The following is an 11,760-nucleotide window of genomic DNA, read 5'->3' on the forward strand; positions in this document are numbered from 1 at the left end:
TTATCATCTCTCATTAATTACTTACCACATAAGCAGAATTTTCTCGAAATACGTTATGTTACTAGCTAAGTTACTCCAGGAAGTAATTTAGACTAGTGTCATATGCATGACACTAGTCTAAGTTACTATCTTTATAGTGCAAAGTAACATAATACTAGTGTCATATGTGGCCTCATTTAATAGCTTGTAGACTCATATTGTTTTGGAAAACGCTATGTTACAGTAACATATTATGTTACTACTTCTCATTAACTACTTGCCACATAAGCAAAAAATTCTCGAGGTGCGCTATATTACTACCTAAGTTACTCTCACTATGACTAGCCTAAGACTAGTCACAACGGATAGTAACATACACTAGTAACATACACATATTTCTAGACTATGTTACTACCTTCATAGTGGGTAGTAACTTAAGTGTGATAACATGCAAAGATTCATTTATCAGGTTATAGACTCAGGGGTGTTTGTTTCCAGGGACTTTTTGGTGTAGAGACTAGAAAAAGTCCCTCTTAGAGAATTTTTAACCAAACGGGGGGACTACTAGGGACTAAAAGTTGTTTTTTAAGACTAAATGAAGAAGACTCTCAAGGAGTCTTTTTTGAGACTTTTTGAAACTTTTCCAACAATGCCCCTCCATGCACCCATTGACCCATCACCCCATGATGTTGTTTGGCTGTTATTTTTCTATATACTAGGGGTAACATAGTCATTTAATAACTTCTAGAAAGGGACTAGGGACTTTTTAGTCTCTGAAAACAAACAGGGAGGGACTTTTTAGGGACTAGGACTTTTTAGTTGGGACTAGAAAAAGTCCTAGGACTTATGAACCAAACAAGGCCTCATATTGCATTGGAACATGTGATGTTATAGTAACTAGCTAAGTTAGTACAACTACCTCTCTCTTCATTAACTCATTGCCACATAAGCAAATTTGCTGAGTTGGACTCGATGTTACTGCTGAAGATAGGAAGTGCGACTTGCCGCACCCCACCCGCCCCAGTCATATCCAACCTGGTATGAGACGTTTTGTATTTCATACGTTTATACAATGAAAGCAATACCGCAAAGGCTCAGTATGCTACAGAAAAAGTAAAAGGCTCAATTGTTCGTGATAATTTATTTACAATCTACACAAGGCCACAAAAAAGAGAGTAACATCCATGCATAGTTTCTATACTAAGCATAGGCAGAGTGCATACAAAACATGTGTTACACAGAATTTTTATTGCCCTTTTGCAGTTGCACAGGTCACACATGTTACAGATAGATAAGGTGCCGATAATGATAAAACAAAAAAATAACTAATAGGCACACAAGCCTTCGTTTTCCCCCTAACAGATTCACTTTTACCTAGAACTTCCGTGCTTCGCATCTACAGAAACTATATCATCTGAATCTGTATATCTATCTACTCCTTTCTTTCGTGTCCGGTGTACCATATCTTTGTTCTGAATTCAAGTGACTAAACATTGATATGTACACAGTATCAAACAAAAGTAAAGGGAATTAGGGGGTAAATAAGCTACCTGTTGCAATAACCAAATACATGTTATAATTCTGACGCAAACAAAAATGTAACAACAAGAAGTCAAACCATATATTGTCCGAGAAAGACGATCAATGTCTCCATTACCCCAAAATTTATTGATAGGCAACAATGGTTGTACAATGATCAGGTGGCATACACCATGAACAATATAAGTGACACACTCATGTAAGTAGGCATGGAAGAACACTAATAACTGCAAGATGATGCAGCTAACTTAGAATAAAGGAGCCACAACTGAAATACATGCAAACTGGTGCAACTAACTGAGATAAAGGTTAGTATAAGTTTCCTATATAAATTTAGGTTAAAAGGTAAATCAACTAAAGTTTTTTTGTTCTTCCTATATACTGGCATATGGGATCGGTAACCCACTCTGTTCCAACCCAACAAAAATAGAGAAAACAGAGCATCAATCTTGCTTTCTTTAACGCTAGAGAGATCGGTCCCAAAAGGCCTTGCCCAGGAACCAACAAGGCATCATGTTGTGTTTCACAAAGACCATGAAGCATAAGCAACTAATCATAGAAGTAGACACAAACTTGGTTACCTAGGCTCGAAATGCAGGGCTGGCGGCTACTCACCTAGGCCCGAAGTAGCTGTCTCTGTCGTTGGGTCATTGACAGTAAGGCGGGATAGATTCATCTTGGGCTCCTCTCCCTTTGTGTGGTGGCAGCCTGAGCTTCTCCTGCCGAGCGCCAATGAGGAAGAGATCGAGCAGAATCGGTGAGTGGCTGACTTTCGTAATGCAAAATCGGTGAAACTAAAAACACATGCTATAGTTTGAAGCAAAGAAGTAGCATGCGCATTGGAATGTCATTGTTTTAATTATAGAAGTGGCATCAAATTTAAAAAAACACAGAAGTGCCACATTTTTTCCAAACCAATAAAACTGAAATAATCTAAGAATATTATCATTACAGAGCAATAATTTCTGAAGTCGGTGTCTATAAAAAGTAAAATAATATAAGGAAATCTATCTACTATCACCAGCATTGCAAACCAAACCAATCAGTAGTATAACAATCAGATCGATGATAGGGGCTTTGGCTAGTGTGGTGCCCGAGGTTGCTCACCGACGTACAACAGCGACTTTGGATAGAATCACCGCCCAAAATGATCAAATATTCAAGTGCGGTGCATAGTTCTTTCAAGATAAAAAGAACAGTTGATTATGTGATGTTTCAAATAGTCCGTCCATAGTAGTATACAAGTGTTCCCTCAATTTAATCAAGCCATTTATTCTTCCTACATATACTCCCTATGCACCATAGAACTTATCCATTAATGAGTTCTCTGTAGGTTTTTGCAAGGAATTATTTGCATCTACATATCTTATACATTTGCTTGTTTCCTAACATATCAGTTTTTGCAAGGAATTATTTTCAATCCAAATTTAGACTGAGATACAAAACTGAACTATGCAATCCAAATTATACATCCTATGGACATAGTTAGGCACTGATGCTAATCCACCATCCAATGATCACGCCACAACACAAATACAGTTTTGGGTTGCATCTTACCGCTCAGAGATAGTAGTCACACTTGCAAGTAGCAACTGTGATATGTCAGATGATACAGAAACAAAAGCAAACAAACAACGGCCACCTCGACCAACGGTGAAGCTCTGAATTAGGACTGGAAGGACGGACCATATAATATGATAGAGGAAAAGCAAGATATGAATGTTAGAAATCAAAATCCCAACCTTAGCTAGCTGAACCACCAAACAAAGTTTAGTTTCAGAGCGGGTAATATAATCATAACATTATACAGAGAGGTATCATGCATGTTGACTATACAATATTTAAAGCGAACAAAGAGGTATTTTATTCCAATGGTTTATTCAATTCTTGATGCGTTTATTCCAATGGTTTATTCAATAACTAAAAAAAAGCTACAGGCAAGCACATAACAGAGCATATGGTATACCTACCTAGAGCAGCACAAGAGAAAGAGAGGGAGCCAGAGGTAGGAGATGGGATCACTCACCGGAGAGGGAGGTTGTGGTCGACCGCCGTCGTCGGGGTCGGGCATGGGCTCCACGTCACGCAGCAGCATCGATTCCTGCGGGCTCAGGTCTGAAATGCATCACAATGTTCAACACCGTCAGACTCAAATTCAGGTTCAGTATGCCAAAGAACAGGACGCCAAGACAAATCTGATTCAGGTTCAGTATGACAAATAACACATCACCAAGTGAAATGTGATTAAGGTTCAGTATGGCAAAGAATACACCACCATGAGAAATGTGGTTTTTAGTGTCTGGCGAGCAAGTATGATGTGTATTCATCTGTAACTTGATTACATGAATTCAGGTTCAGCATGTCAAGAAAGAGCAGTAGTGCTACATATTCCTCCGTGATTGGATGATCATAAAAGTTACACTATCCAAGAGCTGTCACTCCCCCTAATGTTATAAAACACTAAAGCCTGGAGCACATTAGTTGGAAGTGATATATACAACATGCAGCTAGCCGAAGATCACCTAAAGAAGGGACTATTGTACCGTATATTGTTAGGGTTAAAATTCAGGTATTGGCACACAGAGAAACTAACAGGAAAACATGCACCATTAATGACTCACCATAAGGGCAGTAGATGATCTACAGTAGATGGTTACCAAATAATGCTCGGAAGAACAATCTCTCGAAAAGAACCATGAGAGCGCCAAACTATCTGTAAACATGAAGAATGCCCTTGCTAGGATTAGAAGAGACGAGTATGCTATGATAATCCAAAGAACAAAAGGAATTTAAAGTTATCAAAGCATAAAGCAAGCGCTGAACCTATAAAAATATCCGCTAAGCTTTGCCTGAAAACCCACCAAATATATCCTCGATTACATAGTTGTCTCTGTCAAGGTAGTGACTACAGAAAGGTTTCCCAACAAAACAAAATAAAGTTGTTCTTTCTTTTTGAGAGTTTGATAGCAAACCCGCAATGCATCAGAAAGGGCATGTGTAGCTAGATAAATTACTTGTTTCAACACGATTGGCATATTTTTATAAGGAACCACATACTACGTATGAGACAAATTCCCATGGTACTATAAACCACCGGTTTATCAAACACTATAAAAAATAAAGTCTGATAATACTTCAACTTGGAGTTAGACATCTTATTTACGACTGAACAAATTGTAGTCTCCGTACTGATAAGCAAGAGATAATTAGACCAACAAATAAACCATAGTTTATGGACATGGAAGATGTTGGAGAACACCACTGTATCATGTAGCACCAATCAGCTATCTCGGGAAATTTCAAAAGGGGTGCACCACGACGGCAAGCGGAGCGTCGTGTGGGTCCTCTCCGAGCACAATCCTCGCCTGTAGCACAAACACAAAGAGAAGGAAGCACACCCAGACCCAGGTCAACCCACGATCGAATCTGAAGCCCAACCAAAATTAAAGCAAAAAAAGGGGTCGGGCAGCGATGCACCAGGGGCTCCTCGGAAAGCGAGCAGCTCTCGGAGTCGAACCTGAGAACCTCCAGGGCCGAACCTGCGAGTTTTTCTAGTATTCGCCTGACCAAAACGTTGGGACCGGCACCCTCATGCCAAGGCATATTTTTACCATACAAACTCAAGGCAACAAGAGCGGCTCCGATAACTTGTTGGGAGCGAGTCTTTCTAGTATAACAAAGTACAACTTACTCTTAACCAGATTAAATCAAGGACCAACAACAAACAATAAAAGATCAAGAACAACTCGTATGCAATAAAGGTATGAGAGAGAAGAAATCTTTACATAAGACGACTATAAGCAGTGGAGCATAAATAAGCAACACCTTTAAATACAAATAAAAGGGTCCAGGGTTCATTGCATAGTGGGCTCAGATCTGACTTGCCTCGATCATATAACCTACCCCCGTCTCTTATCACCAGATCAATCTGTTTATACAATGGAGTTGCCCTGGTTATCACTCAACAAGAATGACCATCCAAGGACAGAGCAACAAGTATCACAGGATCAAAAAGGATTCTAGAGACAAGAGGGAGGATTCAACTTGATACCCACAGGTGCCCCGATTGCTCAAAGGCACACTTTTTTCCAGCCACGGCTAATCATCATCGCCCCAACACGAGAGAGAGGGTCGTGTGAGAGAAGAGGGGATTCAGAGAGAAAGGGCGAATGGGAGCACGAAAGGGCAAGCTGGTGCCCTCCCCCACCTCATCCACGCACGGGCCAACCACCGTCCACCACGCACAAGGCCAAAACGTGAAAAGACCAAAATACCCTCTGTGGGGGTACGTTATTTCTTGCGGTGGCACAAGATATTTGCCAGCCCACGCGCCCCACGGGCCACACAGCCAAAACACATAGCCACGGTCACTGAACAAGGCGGCCCACACGCCGGAAACCCCACACGCCAGCGAAATACGCTCAAAACGGTGGAGTAAGCGAAAACCCAGGGAAACGGTGACTTTCATTGCGACAGGAGCAACGAATCAATCCGACGGCGCAGGTCATCCCACTGCTCGATCCGACGGCTGGAATCACATCAAGCAAACGAATCTAACGGCCAGGAGGCCCAAATCGCTGAGGAGCCAGGGAATCCGATCGTAGTCGTTTTTTACCTCACCGTGGGAGGTTGTAGCCGAGGCAGTACTCAGTGAGCACCGGGGTTGCGCCTGAACGCCGTCCAACCGGTGAGGAACCGCATCGGAGTTGCGCCTTGCACCGTCCCGCCGACGAGCACGAATGCATCAAACAACCAAGTGACTCTGTGCACGAAATACATGTCAAACAATATCAACAATCAGATATGCTATCGCAACAGGCGAATAAACATTTAGTATAATAGAACAATGTAATCGAAGCGGGGCTAGGCAATACAGAAAGCAATGCATATTTGATAGACCAGCTCATCTATCACTGGAACTGTAGAGTATTTAGATGACTGCTAATAATAGTATGTCACTGCTGATATATTTGTAAGTCAAATGGAATGTGTTTTGTTAAAAACCCAAATAATGGCCTGACTTTGATAAAGCCACAGGACGCTACAGGGTTAAAGGATAGTTTTCATCAAGAATATGCGCATTGGGATCCACACACATGTCAGTAAATCAAGAAACTACATATGTTCCTACCTGGAGGTACCCATTCGTATTGCAAGCAAGACACTGAACAACAATAGCAGGGATCTGCAGTAGAGTAGGACCGATTAACGGCTTAGGATATACCTTGTGTGCCGGTGAACCTTAGATCTGAAAGCCCGTGCACCTGTCGAACATAATGACTATTAAGAGAATGATTTCAAAGCAACCGTAACTGACATAATGATTATTAAGTAAACAGGTACATAACAAATACAATGAATGTCTACATAGTACCCCATCTCTCTGAATACTGAATACATGCACACTCATTTTGAAGTACACTTTTGGAGCGATGGAAAACCAGGAAATTAGAATGCAGGGAAAAAGAAAATTAAGAGAACCAGCCAACTATGCAAGGGCACCACCTGACAGTTCAGATCTTCAGGAGGTGCTTACTGTATTATCGATATAGCGATGCATCTTGTTAGAATCAGCAAATAAATGCATATGCTAGCAGTTAGTGTTCGCAGGGAGAAAACAAACAATCCATTACTGAATTATGCATATACATCCCCGTGAATAAACTACACGTGCACCGCAACATCAAACTATCCATGTGCAATCGGAGAAAAGTAACATACTGTCCTTTTATCTTATACTCTATCTTATATGGCAGTCTGCCATGCTGATGTTGTCTTTGTATTCATTACAATATCACATATCAACCTATGTTTTTAGGTCCCTACAAATTTGTTCCAAATTTGGTTAGACGAACTACACAGCAGAAGCACTTTTAGCTAACATAAGAATACACCATCATTAGGTATACAGGTTTACAACCATGATAAGCAAAACATTGCCATCTTTCTCTAGTCAACTCATGGCATGAACAAAATAACGTGACCACGGAAATATCATGTACACATTGGAGTTCATGTGTTGTTTGATCAAACAAGGAAATCAATATTTGACAAAGTATTTCAGGCAAACAAATATGGAAGAAATTAACGATTTCATATGTGAATTACCAAAGAAATTAGCCCGAGCGAGGTACAAACGTCGACCACCACATACAGAACAGAAAATGGAGAAGCACTCATCCTCGCAACATATCGCCATCATCTGAGACAGAATACGAACGCACAAAATGGAAATAGTAAGCACATGCATCATAAGTAAGCTACTAAATTAGGACTTGAAAGAGTAAAATCAGCACACAAGTGGTGCTTACAACAATCTTCACACAAACTTTACACCAGCCAAAACGAAACTTATATAGATTTTCCTACCACAATGTTATAAACTACTATCTAATTGACCATCATTTGAGATAGTATCTCAAAAAACGTTATCAATGCATTTTTATAGCTAGCTGCATTTCAACAATCCTGGTCAACCATGAATAAATTAGCAGAACACCAAGATATATGTACAGGAGCATCGGGTTCATTTGATACATGTACATACAATCAACAGGATATTTTTATCTTGAACAACAATTAATCTAGTGTCTAGACAATGGAAGAAAGACATGATACGGACTATACTACAGTCGCCCATTACTAATTTTTCATCAAGCAACAACATAATTCAAATGCATGATCTCAACTGAGGCACAAATAAACCAGATGGGAAATCAATAAACCTTCCAATTTTGGGATCCAATAGCTCTGGAGGACTGCACCTCTCCCCTTGTGATCCATCCCCCTGCAAAACAAACAAATTGACATATCCAATTAAATCTCGAGCGGATGAACACACACACACACACACACACACACACAGAGAGGAAATGGGGGAAGTGGAGATAACGCTCACCGCTGCCTTCACACAGTGGATCTGAGGCGGCACATCACGGTTTGTTTCCTTCACGGACGCGCACTGGCACAAGGACGAGGGCCCATCGTTCCTCCAGTCGATGGAGGCGCCTGGAACAACGACCAGGAGGCGATGCAGTGCGGGAGGACTTAGGCGGTGTCGGCGAGGACCGATCGGAGCCGCAGGCGCAGCGCCGGCGTCCATGGCGACGCCGTGTAGTGCACCGATGACCGCGGTGCTAGGGTTAGCCGGGGCCGCTCGTAGAGGAGCGGCGCGATGGATCAACCCGGTGGAGAAGGAGCAGCGTCACAAGATGACCTCGTGGATGTGCTGGATGGTGACGGACTTCGCCGGAACTGGCCGGTACCAGGCGACGATGGTGGCGGCGGCAGTTGGGGAAGAGAGAGAGGATCGTGGGAGAGAAGAGGGGATCCAGAGAGAAAGGGCGAATGGGAGCACGAAGGGTCAAGCCGGTGCCCTCCCCCACCTCATCCACGCACGGGCCAACCACCGTCCACCACGCACAAGGCCAAAACGTGAAAAGACCAAAATACCCTTTACGGGGGCACGTTATTTCTTACGGTGGCACAAGATATTTGCCAGCCCACGCGCCCCACGGGCCACACAACCAAAACACATAACCACGGTCACTGAACAATGCGGCCCACACGCCAGCGAAGTACGCTCAAAACAGCGGAGTAAGTGAAAACCCAGGAAAACGGTGACTTTCATTGCGACAGGAGCAACGAATCGATCTGACGGCGCAGGTCATCCCACTGCTCGATCCGACGGCCGGAATCACATCAAGCAAATGAATCTAACGGCCAGGAGGCCCAAATCGCTGAGGAGCCAGGGAATTCGAGCGGATTCGTTTTTCTGAATGGAACGCAACCGGGGTCGCCCCGAGTTTTATCTGTAATCAAGGGCAGGGCAGGTGTGGCGCCCCGTGAACATGGCAAATTAAGCCCATTTACTGCACTCAACCAAGTGACGGTGGTGGTCAAAGGCGATTGGGCAAGTGCAGTCGCACTGCCGCAGCCGCAGACCATTTACGCCCTTGGCAGGAGCCAACCTGGCCACCACCCATCACTTCCACTTCCACAGCGCAAGCCTGTAAAGTGGTTAAACCCTTGGCTTCGCTGTATTTAACCATCACGCAGACTGACTCCGGCATTGCATCGCCACCCAACCCAAAGGCACCACACAGCTCAAGGAAGCTCAAGGACTCCAGAGGAAGGAGCCATGGCGCTCGGCAAGCTTGCCGTGGCCGTGCTGGTGGCATCTCTCCTCCTGCTCAGCACCATCAAGGTAAGTTAAAGGGGACCATATGTGTAAGTACTCAATGCAACAATGCATGATAGTGTGATGATCCTCGGAAGATAAGGTATGTGATCATAGCACGCACGGGTGCATGGTACCGTACGTGACAGTAACACCACCAACCTCCACCGAGCTGTGTTCCCTGGGGGCTGGAGCTCTGGCCAAAGATTGCGCATACTTTGTTACTTGAGATAAAAGGAAGGCATGGTAGTCATGGGAGTCCAAATTCACTGTTTTGATCCTTTTTCGAATAGTGTTTGACAAAAAACTACCACTTTAGGGGTTCGCGTCCCACAGAACTACCACTTAAAAAAAGTGACCGAAAACTATCAAATTTTTTTAATTTTGTGACTAAAAACTACCACTTTCAGATAATGACCAGTTTAGATGATTTAAACATGTTGACTGTTCAGTTGACCATTATTACACTTGGAACCCACACGTCATTCTTCTTCCTCCTCTCTTTATCTTTCCTTGCCATTTTCACAAACAACTTTTGTGCATCCCGGCTCCCCGGCGGTCATCGCCGGAGGCGAGAGGGAGGCCGGAGCCATGGTGCTGCTGCTCCTTGCCGCTGACCACGAGCTCCAGCTCGAAGGGAGGCCACCATCGCGGCGAGCCCTTGCTGCTGGGCGAGACTGCTGCTGCCCGAATTCTGCGCCGTCGGGCACGCGGAGGATGAGGAGGAGGTGGCACGACGCAGGCAGGGCAGGTCGACTACGAGGGAGCCGTCGACCAGATCGGAGCGGAGGTCAAAGACGAGCTCCTCCGTCTTGAGCCGCGCGGCGGCGCGGGGCAGCGAGTTGATGCGGGCGGGCCACGAGGGCGCACCACCGACGCCAGATGAGGCCGGTGCCCGCGGCGGCCCGGGCGTAGCGGAAGCGGGCAAGGACGAGGAGCAGGTCGTTGGGGAGGGCCCTGATGCGGTCTGGTGGTCATAGCCGGGTGGAACGCCGGCGAAACTCCATTGACGCCCCAGATCTCGGGGATAGGCGAGGCGTCCGCTCTCCTGTGAAGTTGACTTTGACGCCACGTTAGCGCTGACAGATGGGCCCTGCCTGTCATAAACACGCTTAAATAGTCTAAACTAGTCATTATCTGAAAATGGTAGTTTTTAGTCACAAAATTAGAAAATTCTGGTAGTTTTCGGTCACTTTTTTTAAAGTGGTAGTTCTGTGGGACGCAAACCTCTAAAGTGATAGTTTTTTGTCATACACTCCTTTTTCAAAACTTCAGCACGATCTAACGCGCTTTCAGGAAAAATCAAGATCTGTCCTTTTTCCTACTGATATTGGCCTATGTTTTTCCCTACGGATTTCTTTAAAAAAATTAACTTTCATTTTATGAAGTCTTGAAACTATGATCACAATTTCGAAAATTACAGTTATAGCACCCTGTCTTTGTCGTTACCAATGAAGACCAACTTTTCATTTTCAAGAGAGGCGAAGAGCCTTATTCGTTGCGCATGGAAAAGAAGTATGTTTTTTTCGTTATCAATGAGGAACCCTCTTCGTTGTTGCCAGAAATGAAAAACCCGTCATATCACCGAAACAAGGCGACGGAGATGCATGTAGCAATGATTACCCACTTTGGCTGCCAATGAAATGTTTTTTTCCATCAATTTGCCCTTTCCTGCTCATTTTTTCGCCTTTTCTCTTGCCTTGCTCATCATATAAACCCTCCTCCCCCCTCCTCGCATGTTGGCTTATGCATCCTACCTTAGTCATTTCTCCATATATGTCTGTTGAGCATCCCACCGTTTTACTTCATTGATGTCTCATCTAGTTTTGACAGGTGTCGCAAAAATGAAGATGGGAAATAGCAGTAGGGAGGTTCCACCGGTCTCTTTTGATAAATTAGTTAGTAGTGAGAGCCACCTGGAATTGGTAAGTCTTTTTCTCAAAGAAGGGCTCATGGAAACAAACCCTAAGAAAATTCGACAAGAACTTTTAAGATTGTGTGGAAGGTGGGACACCATGTTTAAACTCAAATGTATGAAGAAGTGCATTCATGAGTTACGTCTG

General features: G+C 43.8%; 1 long non-coding RNA gene across 4 annotated transcripts; it reads right to left on the reverse strand.

The window, feature by feature from the left end:
• Positions 1-1,199: 1,199 nt before the first annotated feature.
• On the reverse strand, positions 1,200-8,886 carry LOC125538568. Of its 4 annotated transcripts, none has more exons than XR_007296443.1 (8): positions 8,417-8,886; positions 8,244-8,305; positions 7,627-7,720; positions 6,743-6,782; positions 6,134-6,280; positions 4,140-4,883; positions 3,545-3,633; positions 1,200-2,237 (listed from the first exon to the last, which is right to left on the reverse strand). It is a non-coding gene; the product is annotated as an uncharacterized LOC125538568 (long non-coding RNA). The 4 variants fall into 4 exon arrangements; XR_007296441.1 differs by having other exon boundaries at positions 4,996-6,280; XR_007296440.1 differs by having other exon boundaries at positions 4,140-6,280.
• Positions 8,887-11,760: the final 2,874 nt, after the last annotated feature.

Source organism: Triticum urartu, chromosome 2, assembly GCF_003073215.2.
Source record: "Triticum urartu cultivar G1812 chromosome 2, Tu2.1, whole genome shotgun sequence".
NCBI lineage: Eukaryota > Viridiplantae > Streptophyta > Magnoliopsida > Poales > Poaceae > Triticum > Triticum urartu.